The sequence below is a fragment of the Sorex araneus genome, chromosome 2 (genome assembly GCF_027595985.1).
Source record: "Sorex araneus isolate mSorAra2 chromosome 2, mSorAra2.pri, whole genome shotgun sequence".
NCBI lineage: Eukaryota > Metazoa > Chordata > Mammalia > Eulipotyphla > Soricidae > Sorex > Sorex araneus.
Window position 1 is genome coordinate 359,548,499 of NC_073303.1, and position 19,040 is coordinate 359,567,538.

Genomic DNA, 19,040 nt, shown 5'->3' on the forward strand with positions numbered 1-19,040 from the left:
CCCTCCCGGGGCAGCACAGTCACAGTCTAGAGGCATTTCTGCAAGAAGCCGCTAGGTTCCGAACTTGGTTTGTGCACCTCTGGGACTCTCTCTATAGTTTTGGGCATTATATTTTGCTTGGATATTCAAGACCACCATTCAAGCTGCCTTCTAGGGGCAGATGCTAGATCATCTATTCTCCATTGCTCACTTTGTATATCAAGAAAGGTTCGGAGAAAGAGTCCACTCCCCACATACTGGAGCCATGTTTGTAGAAGCTCAGTGTCACCGGGATTCCATCTGGAGAAGGCGGGGAGACTACAACTCCTCCATCTGGGGCACCCCGGTGTTATTGGCTCTGTTTGGGGCCCGGAGCATTCTCTGGTGTTGTGTTGCCCACTGGCCAGGATTCTTCACTCCTATTGAGTTTTTAATATCATCTATAATACTTTTTATTTCTGTCACTTCTGATTGTAGTTTTCTCATTTCCATGTTAATACTTTCTTGTGCTTTGCTGACTACCTATACTTTTTATTTTTATCATTTTTTATTTTTAAAGAATTTTAATGGTTTTCTGGTAAAGATTGACTATAAAATATTTTAAAACAATATATATATGTATATATTTTGCTTTTTGGGTCACTCCTGGCTCTGCATCAGGAAATACTACTGACGGTACTCAGGGGACCATATGGGAATCGAACCCGGGTTGGCCATGTACAAGGCAAACACTCTACCCGCTGTGCTATGGCTCCAGTCCCTAAAATAATATTTTGTTTACAAGGAATAACATTACCATTTTAGAGAAAACTAAACCAAATTTTCAAGATATTAAGAAATCTTAATATATATCACTGGATGACTCTTTTGTGTATCATATTATATACATATTTTATTTTTTATTTATTTATTTTTATTGAATCACCATGTGATTTCAAGCTTTCAGGCTTAAGTCTCAGTTACACAATGCTCAAACACCCATCCCTTCACCAGTGCACATATTCCACCACCAAGAACCACAGTAAACCTCCACCACCCCCCCACCTCCCCAGCCCCCCACCTATTTTAAACTGAATTACCATGATATAGAGCATTACAAAGATGCTTATGATTGGGTTTCAGTCATACAATGTTCCAACACCCATCCCTCCACTGTGTCCATTTCCTAGCACCAATGTCCCAGTTTCCCTCCCACCACCCTCAACTCCCCCTCACCCCAGCCTGCTTCTGTGGCAGGCACCTACCATTGTTTCTTTTTTTTTTCTTTTTTGCTTTTTGGGTCACACCTGGCGATGCACAGGGGTTACTCCTGACTCATGTACTCAGGAATTACTCCTGGTGGTGCTCGAGAGACCATATGGGATGCTGGAATCGAACCTGGGTTGGCTGCGTGCAAGGCAAACACCCTCCCCACTGTGCTATTGCTCCAGCTCCTACCATTGTTTCTTTTAGCTCATTAAATATCCTCATCATGGTGTCACTAAAATTATTCTCTGAGAGTTTACAGAGCAGGTTGATTAGGACTAGAGCATGCTGGGATATTTTCATTCACTGAGCCTGCTGGGCTTCGTCGTGACTCCCCCGTTGTGTCTGCTGTGCTCCCGCTCTGCAGGAAGGTCGAATGAGCAAGTACAGGTCTGACAGGGCAAGGCGGGCCTGCTGAGAAAGCAGAGGTCAGGTGTTGTAGAAGATACTTACAAAAATTCTTGATTTTACTTTGACCCAGTGTTTATTTCGGACTATGCTGTTTAATTTCTGTCTTTTTGTCTTTTTCCACACACACACACACACACACACACACACACACACACACACACACACACATATATATATATATTTACATTATCAACTCCTAGTGCTACTCTGTTGAAGTTGGATGATCATACTTGGTATGAATTTTAGTCTTTCAATATTAAGTTTTGCTTTGTGAGCTACTGTGTAATTTATTCGGATGATTACTCCAGGTGTGCTTAAGAGAATGGGCACTTTTGTGGAGTCGGAATGTGCATCGTTGACCTCAGTGTTTGCTGTGATTTTCTTTCTCCTTTGTTTTTATCTGCATCCCAATGATCAGCCATGCTGGTTTCCTCAGGATACAGGGAGAAGTGAGAGAGAGGTGGCAATAACTGCCAAGGCTGGGAAGCTTGGGTGCTCACTTTGCTTGCTTCCTCCTTGTGGGAGCACTGTGCTCCGAGGGAGTCTGTGTTGACTGTGCCAGACTGTGCTGACTACGTTGGTTTGGAGACAGGGAGATGGGGTAAAAGGGAAACGTTTACTGTTCTTCTACTTGTTTCATCTGTTTGTCTGTTCTTTGTGGTCTGTTGGGTGCAGGAAACTCTGTTGGACTCCGGAGCTCTCATAAAGGTATTTTCATCTGCGTATGATCATTGTCAGTTTTTGACATAGGGATTAGGGCTAGAAAATCTCATTCCCCCATATTTACTTGAAAACAGTGACTGTTCTTTTTATTTTGCCCTTTCCTTCAAGTTGAGCTATTTCTAGTTCTTTTGGGTGAGGGAGGCTGGGTTATACCTAGCATTTCTCAGGAGATATTTTTGGATCTATGCTCAGGGGTCACTTCTGGCTATACTCAGGGGGCCATATGTTGTGCTGGAAATTGAGCCACATTAAGAAACACTTCAAAAATCCTGTACTAACTCTCTGCTCTAGTCCTGGTTCTTGACATGATGAGTTGGTGTGATTTATGGAAACCTGAGTATTTTAGATATTAAGTTATAAGACTCTAGAACTTTTTAAACCTGTTGCAGCAGTGGCTTTTTTTGGTTTGATTTTTGTGTTTTTAGACTGTTCTGCAGGGAACGAGGACTATTGCCTCATTACTTCCAGTTTATGACTAGGAGTCCAGGTTTCTTCTGGCCTTCACTGGCTGCCTGTAATGTGGGCTGGAGTGCAAGGGAACCCCTTGGCCTTACTCTATCCTCTACCTTGAGGGGCAGAGGTGTCTTGTAACTGCTTCCTATGTGTTCTTTAATGACAAGTACTGGGAAAACTCACTCACCTAGGCCGACCCCATCCCCACATAATAGGGAGACGAGGAGACCTGTTTCCATCACTGTGAATAGAAGCCCGGGCTCTTCATTTGATGCAGGCCTTCACTGGCAGGGAGAGAGACTGCTGCTTCTTCTGAGGTATTTGATAGGCCTTCACTGGCAGGGAGAGAGACTGCTGCTTCTTCTGAGGTATTTGATAGGCCTTCACTGGCAGGGAGAGAGACTGCTGCTTCTTCTGAGGTATTTGATAGGCCTTCACTGGCAGGGAGAGAGACTGCTGCTTCTTCTGAGGTATTTGATAGGCCTTCACTGGCAGGGAGAGAGACTGCTGCTTCTTCTGAGGTATTTGATAGGCCTTCACTGGCAGGGAGAGAGACTGCTGCTTCTTCTGAGGTATTTGATAGGCCTTCACTGGCAGGGAGAGAGACTGCTGCTTCTTCTGAGGTATTTGATAGGCCTTCACTGGCAGGGAGAGAGACTGCTGCTTCTTCTGAGGTATTTGATAGGCCTTCACTGGCAGGGAGAGAGACTGCTGCTTCTTCTGAGGTATTTGATAGGCCTTCACTGGCAGGGAGAGAGACTGCTGCTTCTTCTGAGGTATTTGATAGGCCTTCACTGGCAGGGAGAGAGACTGCTGCTTCTTCTGAGGTATTTGATAGGCCTTCACTGGCAGGGAGAGAGACTGCTGCTTCTTCTGAGGTATTTGATAGGCCTTCACTGGCAGGGAGAGAGACTGCTGCTTCTTCTGAGGTATTTGATAGGCCTTCACTGGCAGGGAGAGAGACTGCTGCTTCTTCTGAGGTATTTGATAGGCCTTCACTGGCAGGGAGAGAGGCTTCTGTTTTTCCTGAGGGTTTGAGCGCTGTAGTATATTGTCTAAGAGTATCTGTCTTTGTAGGCCATCCTTTCCCGTAGGCACTCTTCTGGTTAGAGAGCATTAGCCTTTATTCTGTCTTTTTGTCTGCTTCTTCACATTCCTCAGGTACGGCTTCTCCTCCTGCTTATTCGCTCTCCCACCATCCAGTGCGGGAAACACGAGTTAGAAAGAAAAACCCCCGGAACTCCTCGGTTTGGGTGCTGGGCTCCCTACTTCCTGCTTTCTCCTCTCAGTCTTTTCAAGTTTTGTTGTAGATACATGTGTGGGTGTTTTTAGCGCCCCTACAGTGGAAGAGTAGGAAAGGCGCATCTGCTTTATCTTCACAAAAGTGGAAGTCTCTTCATTGATGTTGCTATGGTATAGAGTGTTTACTTTTTATGGCACCATATCCATTTTCTTCTTTTGATGTCATGTGTCTCTAATGACATAGTAATTCATAATTATGTAAACATTTTTAGTGATTTCACAATTTTGTCTTCTGTAATTAAATATTTGGCAAGTCTTTATTAAAAATAAAGTTTTTGTGGCCCATCTACTGAATCAGAAACTTTGGGAGCACCACTTTGTGCCTAACTCTTTAGGTTATTAGATGTACCTGAAACTTGGAGATCTGCTGTTTTAGATGGTCTAAAAAAATGATATAAGTTGTATGGCAGAAATATGTTTTCCTCTAAGTGATTATCCAGTGGTCTTAAGACTCTTTATTAAATTGTTTTCTTTTCTCCCCTGATTTAAAATGCCACCATGATAAAATATTAAATTTATATATAAATATAAATGTGAATGTTTGGGTCTGTTTCCAGATGTTCCATTCTGCTTCATTGATCTGTCTGACCATTCTGGCGCCAGTAACTTACTTTCAAAATTGCTGTAACTCTAGTCTGTGTAGACTTCGGAACGTTATCCTGCACCAGTGTCTAAAAGCCTCCTAAGAAACCATTTGCCTGGAGAAAATTAGATGACTCATACGTGAAGATGTTTTGTAAATTGCAAAGATCTCTGGCCTCGCAGCCCGCCCCTGACACCAGCACTTCCTAAAACACTGATCTCATCGTGTTCCTCCCTGGCTCCAAGAACTTACTCATACAGTGAAGCTCATTATTCTGGCATTCAGGGTCTTTCTCCCACCACTTGGTTTCAATATTCCTCTTCAAAATGGTCCCTCATGTGGCTTTTACCAAATCTTCTCTAGGCAAGTTTCTGTCCTACGTGTTTTCCAGCCTTGCCTGATACCATTTCTCACAGCTCTTCTCCCCACCCAGGACGAAATGCATCCTTCAAGGTCAAATTCCTTCCAGGGAGCTTTGAATCTGCTCCTTCCAACTTTCTCAACCTCTCTCTTTACATTTAATACATTCATACATGTAATGTTACAACAGCTCTTTTTTCTTTTTCTTTTTTTTTTGGGGGGGGGGTTGGGTCACATCCGGCGATGCACAGGGATTACTTCTGGCTCATGCACTCAGGAATTACTCCTGGTGGTGCTTGGGGGACCATATGGGATGCTGGGAATCAAACCCTGGTGGGCCGAGTGCAAGGCAAATGCCCTAGCCGCTGTGCTATTGTTCCAGCCCCACAACAGCTCTTATTTGTCCAAATGGTCTTGCTATTTAGGCTTCCTGGAGTTTGCTACCTCGTCCAATGATACTGTGGGTATCATCTTACTGATGCTATATCTGTGACCATATCTTTACATATAGAAACTTCGCTTTTTGTCTGTACACTTGTGTTCCTCCAGCTAGCAGAGTGGGCTGTATACAGTAGACATTTGCTCAGTGTGTCTTTACTGGCCAGTTAAGGCAAGTTAAGACTACGTTTTGATGAGAGTGTGTGTACTTCAACTCAGAAAATTGGTCTTATTTCATCTTTATAAGTACATGTTCAGTTCAGAGTAATGTCACAGGTAAACACCGTGTCCTGAGATATAATTGCTTTTTATTAATGAGCAAGACAATGACCTAATGGGACACAATGGTCCTTCGCAGAGATGTAGAGACCTATAAATATCTTCCTTAGATCCTGGCAATAAAAGCTCCCTGCAGCCCAGAATACTCTTCGTTGTACAGAAAGGAGGATATTTAGGAGATGCTCTCATTGTCCGCTCTGCCCACAACCTCCTGATAAGGAATGAACTTATCTAAAGCTCTTGATGCCTCAGCAACCATTAAAAAAATTATAAAGACCTCAAAATTCTTGGTCTATTTCTTCTGTGGTCACAGCAGATTGGACTGCGGGGATGGTGTAGTGATGGAGTGGACCATTCAGGTTCTTGCTTTGGAGTATCGAAACTAAGAAATACAGAGGACGGTTGCCAGCCGGGTAGGGACTCTAGCTGCAAGACCTTATCGGTAGAGAGACTGTGATGGCAAAGAGATGTTGAAATACAGAAGGTGGGGGGAAAGAATGAGCCAAAGGAGGAATAAGAATTGATTTTAGTACAGGCTCCATTCCCTGGAGCCACACATTTTCTTGAAATACTATCTACTGGAGCTCTTGTAACTCCTTTATCTACCTCCCTCCCCCCATTCACTCTGTAGAATTCTTCATAAGATTGTTTGAGTCTATCAATTTTTTAAAGATGTTATTTCTTTATTTTTTTTTCTTTTTGGGTCACACCTGGTGATGCACAGGGGTTACTCGTGGCTCATGCACTCAGGAATTACTCCTAGTGGTGCTTGGGGGACCATATGGGATGCTAGGAATTGAACTCTGGTCAGCCGCATGCAAGGCAAACTCCGTAACCACTGTCCTATCACTCCAACCCTCAAAGACATTATTTCTTTTCTTTTTTTTTTCAAAATAGATGGATGAATTTAATGTGGACTTTTTCCCCTTTTGTAATGGATCCCTGTGAGATACAGTTACAGACTTATAAGCTTTTGTGGTTATGTTTCTGTCATACAATGTCCGAGTGCCCATCCCTCCGGCAGTGCCCATTCTCCACCCGTGTGTCTCCCCGGACCCCTGCCTCATCCCACTCACCCCACCCTGCTTCTGTGGCAGGGCATACCCTTTTGCTCTCTCTCTCCTTTTGGGTGTTGTGGTTTGCAATAGAGGTATGAAGTGGCCATTATGTTCAGTCTGTAGTATATTTTCAGCATGCATCTCCCATCCCAAGCGGGCCCTCCAAGGACCCTTTACTTGGTGGTCCCTTCTCTATCTGAGCTGCCTTTTCCCCCAGCATGTGAGGCCAGTTTCCAAGCCGTGGAGCAATCCTCCTGGTGCTTATCTCTACTATTCTTGGGTGTTAGTCTCCCATTCTGTTACTTTATATTCCACAAATGAGTGCAGTCTCTCTATGTCTGTCCCTCTCTTTCTGACTCATTTTACTTAACATGATACTTTCCGTGTTCTTGGGCACTCAGGTTTTTCCAGATTCTAGCTATTGCAATGAACATACACGGGCAGATGTCATTTTGACTATACTTTTTTTGCCTTTCCGGGATATATCCCCAGAAGTGGTATTGTTGGGTTAAATGGGAGCTCAATTTCTAATTTTTTTGAGAAGCATCTATTCTGTTTTCCAAAAGGGCTGAACCAGTCGGCATTCCCACCAGCAGTGAAGGAGAGTCCCTTTCTCTCCACATCCGCACCAACACTGGTTGTTTTGTTCTTTTGGATGTCTCTGTGGTGTGAGGTGATATCTTATTGTTGTTTTGATATGCATCTTCCTGATGATTAGTGATGAAGAGCATTTTTTCATGTGCCTTTTGGCCATTCAGATTTCTTCTTTGAGAAAGTTTCTGTTCATTTCACCAGCCAATTTTCTGATGGGGTTGGATGTTTTCTTATAGAGTTCAACCAGTGCCTTATATATCCTTGATATCAACCCCTTATCCAATGGGCATTGGGTGAATATCCTTTCCCATTCTGTAGATTGAAAGACGTTATTTCTCAGAGCGGTTTTTGGTTCGCAGCAAGATTGAAAGTAAGGAATAGAGTTCTCCTATTTCCTGCTCCTACATAGGCACAAACTCCCCATTATCGACATTGTTCACCTGACAGGAACATTTCTTATAATTGATGAAACTCCATTGGCACACTGTAATGGCCTGAGTCCATAGCTTACTTCAATTTTGGTGGACATTCTCTAGGTTTGTACAAATATACTGTACACACCACTGTTATGGTATCATACAGTACCTTAACTGCCCCCGCCCTAATCATCTGTGTTTTGTCCACTTTCTTCCCTGCTCTCCCTGGAAACTACTGATAATTTTGTGCTTTCTATAGCTTTGCTTTATTCAGCATATCTTATAGGTATCACATACCTATAAGCTTTTTTCCACATTGACTTTTTAATTTTTTTTTTATCAACTTATCATTGGTTTAAAATATTAAGTAGTTTTTACGAGGGATTGTCACATCTCTGTAGCACTGTAGCATGGTCATCCTGTTGTTCATCTATTTGCTCGAGTGGACACCAGTAATGTCTCCATTGTGAGACTTGTTACTGTTTTTGGCATATCGAATATGCCATGGGTAGCTTGCCAGGCTCTGCTGTGCAAAGGACTGCAGTGATAGCACAGCGGGTAGGGCGTTTGCCTTGCATGCGGCTGACCTGGGTTCGATTCCTCCATCACATCTCTATACATGTATAATTGTCACCACTTCCACCACCAAAATTCTGCTGCCATCCCACCACCAGAAAGACCCTTTTAGTCATTCCTCACACCCACCTCCCCATTCCCCCTAATAACCACCACGGTTTTCACTGACTCTAGGAATTGGTTTTGTTGTTCCTTGATAGTTTTAGTAATTCATATTTCACATATGCATGAATTCATCTGATAATTGTTTTTCACTTCCTTTTTTTCTTTTCTTTACTTAGCTTTTTTTGGCCACACCTAGTGGTAGTGCTAAGGGCTTACTCCTGACTCCGTACTCAGGTATCACTGCTTGCCAGGCTCAGGGGACTATATGTGGTGTTGGGAATCAAACCCGGGTCAACTGTGTGTAAGGCAAGTATCTTACCCATTGTGCTATCTCATTGGCCTCACTTCTTTTTCTTGTTTCACTTAGTATAATTCCCTCATGTTCTATTCCTTATTCCCAAAGGCACAGTCTCATTTTTTTTAAATAGCAGAATCGTATTCCATTAAATACATAGGTCACAGCTCCTTCATCCAGTTATCTATTAACAGACAGTTCATTTGATTCCATGTCTTGGCTATTGTGCATAATGCTGAATATAGGGGTGCAAATCTTTCAAGTCAAAGGTTTTATGTCCTTTGGGCAAAGGCCTAGGAATAATATTGGGATTTATGTTGTTCTTTTTCAAGGGCTACCTATGGCAGTGGCATCAATTTTTTTTGTCCACTAGCAGTGTAGTGTACCAGATTTTTCTTTTTCGCTCATCCGCTCCAACACTGGTTGTTTCCATTTTTTAAAATTAAAACTCTTAAAAAATTTTATACATCATGATTTACCAAGTTGTCTTTTATAGTTTCATGTATACAGTGTTCCCGACTCCAATCCCACAACCCCATGCTCCCATCCGCTCGCCAATGACCCAGGTTCCCTCCCACCCCACAACTGTTTCCAATATTTTTCGATATTTTTCAATATAGGCCATTGTCATGAATGTGAGGTAATATCTCATTGTGGTTTTGATTTGCGTTTCTCTGATAAATAGGTTATGTTGAACATTTTTTCATGTGTTTGTGGATCACCTATGTGTCATCTTTTTTGTTTGTTGATCTCTCAGTTTTGGGGTCTCAGACAGAGGTGTTCAGGGGTTATTCCTGGCTCTGTGCTCAGGACTGACCTTTGTCAGTGTTTGTGGCATTTTATGTGGAGTTGGGTATCAAACAGAGTCAGCTGCATGAAAGGTAAGCACCTCCCCCCCTGTACTATCTGTCTGCTTATGTGCTTCTTTTGGAGAAATTTCTAATAGTGTCTTGCCCGTTTGATGATTAGGGTGATTGCTTTTCCATTTTGGAATTGTTTGAGTTTTCTATGCCTTTTGGATTTTTATCTTCCTTGTCTGGAGTATGTTATGCGAGTCTCTTCATCCAGTTGCTATACTGCCATTTTGTTTTCCTGGCAATTTCTCTTGCTGTGTAGAAACTTTTGAATTTGCTATAGTCCCACTTCTTTATTTTGCTCTTGTTTTCCTTGCCCTTGGGATTGAATTTCTGAATACAGTTTTGATGTTGAAGTTTTGGACTGTAGTATGATTTTTCTTCTGTGCATTTAAAACTTTTTGGTCTATGTTGATGTCTTTAATCCATTGAATTATATTTTGTGTTTGGTTCTAAATATGGATCAAGTTTAATCTTTTTGCAATTGGCAGTCCAGATTTCCTAACATCATTTGTTGAAGAGATTTTCTTTTCTAGTTTCATTGCCTCATTAGATATACATAAAAGTAGATATACATACAAATGTGGTTTTATTTCTGGAGCCCACTTTTCTTGGCTACACTTGAGGGAGAAGGACATCTCTGTTCTATTCGATCAAAATAGACTGTACAGAATTATTTTTTTTGTCTTGAGCAAATATATTTAAATTGTTTTAGAAGTGACATAAATTAGAATAGCTGAATAAACTTTATTTTGAAATATTGTTCTCAATAAGATTTTAAGTCTTTAAAAATTCTTACTATAAAAAATTTTAAGCATACAAAAAATTAGAAAGGATAATGAAATTAGAAAGAATAATGAAATAAACGTAATTAATTTACTACCCAGACTCAATAATAATTAACATTTCTCCATATTTGTTTCATTTTTTTCTGATTCTGAGCCATTATAAATTATAGATACAAAAACATATGACCTCTAAAATCTCCAGCATGCATCTCCAAAAGAGGATGTTTTTTATATAATCATAATGCCATTATCATATATAACAAAACTGACACTATTTTCTTAATATCACTAATAGCCTGCCCATATTAAAATATTCCCAGTTGTCCTCAAAATGTCTTTTATAGATGATTTTGAGCTAGAACATAAACAAAGATGACACTGCATTGGAATGTTATGGCCTTTAGATCTCTCAATCAGTACAACTCCTCCTCCCCCCATTTTCTTTTTTTAAAGGAAGAAATCAGGTCAATATTTTGTAGAATGTCTCCCACATTCTAGATTTATCTGATAGTTTTCTCTTCATGTGGTTTATCTAGTTCTCTTCCCTAAGAATCCTAGACAGATCAATTTATTTTTAAAGCATAAATTTGGGGGTCTGGAAAGGGTACAGAGGTTAAGATAATTACCTTGTATCTGCTGACCCTAATTCAAATACCTAATATATGGGAATTTTATGCAGCCTTCTGAATACCAAGTCTTATTCTGAAGCACAGAGCTGGGAATAACCCCTGAGAACAACCAGATGTGACCCCCAACAAAAACCAAATTAATAATAAGTTGTAGGTTAGATTGAAGTTAACTGTTTCAGGGAGAGTTGTTCAAAAGTGACATCACTGTATTATGACAGTTCTATTTGTGACCATATGTTGGCTACTATGTCAAAGATGGTTACAGCCAGGTCTTTTCATTGCAAAGAAAGTGATTCTCTTCTGTGATGAGCAAACAAACGATGATAGTTACTAAATAATGTTCCATTAACCTTTGACCTAATGATTTCAATATCCGTTGTCATCCTTTTCCTAAATGGACAAGCTTTCTCATCACACTATACTTTCTGATAATAGCATCAGTTAGGGAGGCTGAGGAGACATGGAGTTCCCTGTGTTGGAGACCATGTGGATATCACTGTTATTATGCATGCACTTATTGTTATCTAATAAAGCATGTCAAGGAGTAGTAACTTCAGTCAACAGTTAACTTACTGTTTACTTGGGATTTGGGAAGGGCATGGCTAGGTCTGAAATCAAACTTTCTCAGGTGGACAGTCATCAGAGAGGAGAGAAGCAGGAAAGTGGAATACTTGGGGACTGACTAGATCTTTTTTCATGTGGTCTCTCTGCATGGGCTAGTTTGGGATGAACACAGCACGGCAGCCTCAGGAAGGGTTATTGGCATGGTGCGTCATAATGCCAAGGTGGTCACAGCAAAAGAAATCCAAAGGAGGGAGGGGTCAGGGCTGAAGAAATAGTACAGTGGGTAGGGCATTTGCCTTGCACACGGCTGACCCAGGTTCAACGCCTGGCATCCCATATGATCCCCCCCTAGCACCACCAGGAATAATTCCTGAGCACAGAGCCAGGAGTGATTCTCTCTGACTGAGCATCGCTGGGTGTGACCCAAAAAAGGAAAAAATGTGGGGGGCCAGAGAGATAGTACAGCAGGTAGGGCACTTGCCTTGATGTGGTCGACCCTGGTTCTATCCTGGGCATTCCACATGGTGCCTTGAGCACTGCCAGAAGTGATTCCTGAGCATCGAGCTAGAAGTTACCTGTGAGCACTCCTGAGTGTGGCCTCAAGACAAACAAGTGGAAAAAAAGAGAAAAGCCCCCTCCCCTCCCCAAATCAAAGTGGTACCATCTCTCGGAACTAAGCCTTCAAGGTCTTCTAGCTTCATTAACATAGTAGTTTAAAATAAAAAAGAGTTTTTTAAATTTATTTGTTTGTTTGTGGGCCACAACAGGAGATACTCAGGATTAGTCATGGCTTTGCACTTGGGAATTATTCCTGGCTGTGCTCAGGGGTACCATATGGGATGCGGGGGATTGAACCCGGATTGGCCACAAGGCAAACACCCTACCCATTGTACTCTGGCTCTAACTCCAGTAGTTTAGTTTTTGACTAGTCATTAAAGTTGGCCCAGATGCAAGAGAAAAGGATATGTATTCAATTTTTCAATGGAAATTGTGTCAAACAGTTTATAGCCTCGTTTTTAAACCATTGAATTATTTATGGTCCTCTCAAGCAGTACTCATGGGTCCTGGGGCTATTCTGTCCTATGTCAGATCTCCTTGGCCCCCATTTTTGTGAACTAAGTGTTTATACATTAGGAGCCAGGGGTGTAATTCAATGTAAGAGCACCCTGGCTTGATCCCTGGCACCACCGAAGAAATGATTTTTATGTTGGTTTCTGAAGATGGATTTGAGTCTGGCTCAGGAAACCCACAGAAATGATCCCTCACTGGCTGTGCAATTAGAATCAGGTAGGTGGTACACTCCTGTCCCCCAATAACTACCATCTCCCACTTCTTAAAAATGTCTAGTTTTGTTTATTCTTCAACTGAAAATTCATTTAAACATCATGGTTTACAAAGTTGTTTATGCAGTTGTTATGGGCATTCTTGTTCAACCACCAATCCAACCAGCAGCAGAACCGTTTCTCTACCCTGTCCGCACTTCCCCAACCACCTTCTGAGCCCATCCCCTTAGCAGGCACAAAAGAATTTAATCTGCATTGCTTGTCACAACTAAATAGTTGATAAAATTATCAAGAAATTCTTCAGAAAAAGATAATTTGTGAAAATTATTATATTTCACTATGGATGACTGTAGTGATAGCACAGTGGGTAGGGCGTTTGCCTTGCACGCGGCTGACTCGGGTTCGATTCCTCTGTCCCTCTCGGAGAACCTGGCAAGCTGCCGAGAGTATCCTGCTCACGTGGCAGAGCCTGGCAAGCTACCCATGGCATGTTCGATATGCCAAAAACAGTAACAAGTCTCACAATGGAGACGTTACTGGTCCCCGTTCAAGAAAATCGATGAATAACGGGAGAGGTACAATGGAACAACAATGTGACAGTGCTATTTAATGACTCACTATGGAGTCATTAAGTCCTTATCTGAGGGTTTACAAAGTTGTTTTTTTGTTGCTAGTTGAGGCTTCTGTTATTGTGGTTGTTTATTGAGTTTAGTTGGCTTCTATATTACTGTCCCATCTAATTTGATGTGTTCCTACTGGAATGTCGGTATTGTGGAGGTGTTGTGTGGTGCTCTAGAAATTCCAGGGTCAACAGAACTGGACCCATGGATGAGTTTACATGGTGGCAAACATGGGTGTGATTTCTGGGGCCATCCAAGGTGGGAACTCAGTCAGCCTCCCTTCCCGAGGATATCCCAGAGTTTTCAGCGGAGAGACCCGTGTACCCATGAATTTGGGCCAATTGGCTTGCATCTCATCAGATTGATCAGGAATCTGCAGTGCTAGGTCTATAGATAAGTTTACATAGTAGCAACTTTGGGGGGGCGGTGAAGCTGCCAGGGCACCTCCCACCTCTTACTGTCAGTAGAACTGCTTTTATCTCCAAGTTCAAAAGCTTCCTGATCCTCCTAAAACCTCTTGACTTCTGTTTGCTGAGAGGTTGGTTCACCTCAGGTCCGCCAATCTTATCTCAGGCTGTGAAGTCCTATTCTCTCCAGTGCTGTGTGTAGGCCTCTCTTGGTCTTGCAGGATCTTTTCTCCCCCCCCCCCTTTTTAAAAAATTGAGATAGTTACACCATGAGATAGTTACAAAGCTTTAATGGTTGAGTTTCAGTCATACAATGATCCAACACCCATCCCTCCACCAGTGAGCATTTTCTACCACCAGTTCCCCCAAGTATCCCGCCACCCCAACAACACAACCTCTACCTCTATGGCAGACACTTTCCTTCTTACTCTCTCTCTACTTTTGGGCGTTATGGTTTGCAATACAGATACCGAGAGGCCATCATGTACGGTCCTTTGTCTGCTTTCAGCACACATCTCCCTCCTGAGCGATTCCTTCAACCATCATTGACTTAATGGTCCCTTCTTTATCCCAACTATCTTCTCTCCCAGCACATGAGGCAGGCTTCCAACCATGGAACAATCCTTTTGGCCCTTGTCTTACTGCTCTTGGGTGTTAGTCTCATACTATGTTATTTTATATTCCACAAATGAGTGCAGTCATTCTATGTCTGCCCCCTCTTTCAGACTCATTTCACTTCGCATAATATTCTCCATGATACTTTATGTGTCGATCCACTTCAAGCAAATTACCTGACTTCATCTTTTCTAACAGCTGTATAGTATTCCATTGTGCAGATGTACCATTGTTTCTTTAACCAGTCATCTGTTCTGGGGAACTCGGGTTGTTTTCAGATTCTGGCTACTGTGAACAGTGCTGCAATGAACATACAGGTGCAGATGTTATTTCTACTCTTTTGCTTTTTTTGCACCCCTGGGATATATGCCCAGTAGTATTGCTAGGTCATATGGAAGCTCAATTTCTAGTTTTCTGAGAAAAGTCCATATTGTTTTCCAAAAAAGGATGGACCAGTTGGTAGTCCCACCAATAGTGAAAGAGTATCCCGTTCTCCCCACATCCACACCCACACTGGTTGCTTTTGTTCTTTTGAATGTGTGCCAGTTTCTGTGGTGTGAGATGATATCTTATTGTTGTTTTGATTTGCATCTCCCAGACGATTAGCAATGTAGAGCATTTTTTTCATGTGCCCTTTGGCCATTTGTATTTCTTTTTTGAGGAAACTTCTGTTCATTTCTTCTCCCCATTTTTTGATGGGGTTGGAGGTTTTTTTTTCTTGCACAGTTCTACCAGTGTCTTGTGTATCCTGGATATTAACCCCTTATCTGATGGTTTATTGGATAAGTAATTTTTCCTTTTCCATGGGCTTTCTCTGTATTCTGGTCACTGTTTCTTTTGAGGGGCAGAAGCTTCTTAGTTTTAGTGTAGTCCCATTTGTTTATGTTTATTTCCACTTGCGTGGTCAGTGGTGTTTCATCCTTAAAGAAGCTTTTAGCTTCAATGTCCTACCTACATAGGGTTCTGCCTACATTTTATTCTATGTACCTCATGGATTCAGGTCTGATATTGATGTCTTTAATCCACTTTGATCTGACTTTTGTGCCTGGTGTTAGACAGAGGTCTGAGTTCACTTGTTTGCATGTAGCTGTCCAGTTTTCCCAGCACCGCTTGTTGAAGAGGCTGCACTTTGCTCCACTTCACATTTCTTGCTCCTTAATCAAAGATTAAGTGATCGGGGGGCCGGAGTGATAGCACAGCGGGTAGGGCATTTGCCTTGCACGTGGCCGACCTGAGTTCGATCCCCGGCATCCCATATGGTCCCCCAAGCACTGCCAGGGGCAATTCCTGAGTGCAAAGCCAGGAGTAACCCCTGTGCATCGCTGGGTGTGACCCAAAAAGCAAAAAAAAAAAAAAAAGGATTAAGTGATCATTTATTTGAGGGTCAGTGTCAGAATATTCGACTCTATTCTATTTGTCTGTGGGTGGATCTGTTTCTATTCCAATACCATGATGTTTTAATTACTACTGCTTTGTATTATAGTTTAAAGTTGGGGAAGGTGATGCCACCCATCTTCTTTTTCCCAAAGATTGCTGTAACTATTCATGGTTTGATATTGGTATACATTGGGGTTTATTGTTCCATATGAATTTCTGGAGTGTTTTGTCTATTTCTTTGGAAAATGCAATGGGTATTCTTATAGGGACTGCATTGAATATGTATAATGGTTTGGGGAGTATTGCCATTTTAACAATGTTAATCCTCCTGACCCATGAGCAGGGGATCTGTCTCTATTTCCTAATGTCCTATTTTATATCTTGGAGTAGTGTTTTGTAGTTTTCTTTGTGTAGGTCCTTCACCTCTTTAGTTAAGCTGATTCAGAGGTACTTGATTTTCTGAGGCACTATTGTGAATGGGATTCTTTTTAATACCACTTTCTTCTCTTTCATTATTTGTGTATAGGAAAACCATGAACTTTAGGGAACTAATTTTGTAATCTTCCACTTTACAAAGGGAGATTTTTTGAAGTCTTTAGGATTTTCTAGGTATAGTATCATGTCATCTGCAAATAGTGATAGCTTGACCTTTTCCTTTCCTATCTGGATGCCCTTAATATGTTTTTTCTTGCCTAACTGCTATGGTAGTTATTTCCAGCACTATATTGAATAGAAGTGGTGAGAATGGGCAACCTTGTCTTATCCCTGATCTCAGAAGGAAGGCTTTTATTTTTTTTCCCCATTGAGAATAATGTTTGCTGTGGGCTTGTGGTAGATGGTTTTGACTATATTAAGGAAAGTTCCTTCACCTCCTATTCTGTTGAGATTTTTATCATTAGCATGTGATGAATCTTGTCAAATGCTTTTTCTTCATATGTCAGTACGTTTATATGGTTTTTATATTTTATATTATTAATATCTTGTATTATGTTGATTGACTTGTGAGTGCTACACCATTCCTGAATCCCTGGGATGAATCCTACTTGATCATGGTGTATGATCTTTTTGATGAGTAATTGGATTCTATTTGCTATTTTGTTGAGGATCTTTGCATATGTGTTCATCAAATATATCGGCCTGTAGTTCTCTTTCTTTTTGGTGTCTCTGTCTGCTTTTGGTATCAGGGTGATATTTACCTCATAAAAACTATTTGGAAGTGTTTCTGATTCTTTAATTTCTTAGAAAAGCATTCAAAGGATTGGGAGGAGGTCTTCTTTAAAGATTTAGAAGAATTCACTAATGAATCCATCTGGACCAGGACTTTTGCCTTTGGGAAGACTTTTGATTATCGTTTCAATTTCCTTGATAATGATAGGTCTGTTGAGGCATTCCAAGTCCTCTTGGTTCAGCCTTGGGAGGCTATAAGAATTCAGGAAGTTATCCATTACTTCAAGGTTTTCTTGTTTCTTGGCATCAAGATTCTCAAAATAACCTTTGACTTTCTGTAGTTTCTGTTGAGATTGCAGTGTCTTTCCAAAGACCGCTATACTGTGTTTCGGTCCAAAGACCGCTACACTACATTGTCACCGCTGGCTTAATCCTGGGATTGTTTTCGCTTGTATAATCTTCTGGGGAATCTCCTCTTTGTTCCTGACTTTGAGTTCCAAAAAATTTCCTGCAGCTTCCTTATCTCTTCTGGGCATTATTGCATTTGAACCCTTGCTAAAATATTCAATTCAAAGTTCTTGTCATGTGTCAAAAGAATTTAGCAAACAGCAACTTGTGCACATCTTCACTGCATTTACTACAGAGCTTTTTGCTGGATGAAACAGTTCTTTGTTCTCATAATTTCCCTTTTTAACTACTTTATGTGGATATATTTTCAGTTATTGGGAACATTAGAATGAAATATTTAGAAGTATGAGCATTTTAGAAATCTTACATAGTTTTGTTTAAATGACTGTTTTCAGTGATAAATTGGTTCTGATATGATTCCTCTCTGGCAAATGTACATTTCTTTCTCACATTATCTGTGTGTGCATGTGTGTGTGTGAATGTGTGTACATATATTACAGAACCTCTATATATTAAGACTGGCTTATCTTGTTAAGCCAGTTTCAATTATTAAAAAAAATATATTTTTCTGTCTTGGATGGACTTTGGCAAAACTGATAGTAGTGTAAATGAAAAAATATTTTTAAGAAAGCAATTTAGCAGCAAAGGTGTTTTCACAACCAATTTCCAGTTGGACCAAGAAATATAAATTTTAGTGATCCTTAACATATCGATTCCTTCATCTCTCTTGGAGAGCCCGGCAAGCTACCCAGAGTCTCCTGTCGTCATGGCAGAGCCTGGCAAGGTACCTATGGCATATTTGATATGCTTTGATATGAGCATATTTAATGTCTCACAATGGAGACATTACTGATGCCCACTTGAGCAAATCGATGAGCAACGGGACAACAGTGCTACAGTGCAATTTAACATATGAGAAAATAAAGGCTCCTATAAACACTAAAATTCATAGTTAAAAATGCTGGAATTATAGAGTGGGCAGGGCACTTGCCTTGCATGCTGCGAACCTGGATTGGTTCCTGGAACCCACATGGTCCCATGAATCCTGCCAGGAATGATCCCTGAGCACAGAGCCAGGAGCAAGCTGGGTGGCCCTTCCTCACCTCTCCCTCAAATGTTGTCATTAGACTTTTGTTTACCACCTCAACCCAGGGAGAACTAGAAATAGCTCACAGTTCTCCGTCAAGGGCTTATTCCCTCCGCCTGGCTCACGAGCTTATGCATAATGCTCTAAGAGTGGGCCCCGAAACCTGAAGGAAAACTAACCGGTTGTTTTCTTTGTTCGAGTCTAGATTTTTACCGTTAGCACTACTGATATTTTGGGCTGAAGGATTCTTTATCCCCCGGGGCTGTCTGTACATTATGGTGTGTTTATCCACTAGATGCCCGTAGCACTCTCAACTCCCACCTGTCGAAGTGCCTCTGGGTGTTACCAGATGTTCCCGTTGAGACCCATGTCTGTAGCCCAAGGCACTGAAGACATTGTGGGATCCTGAGCTGTCTATGATGCA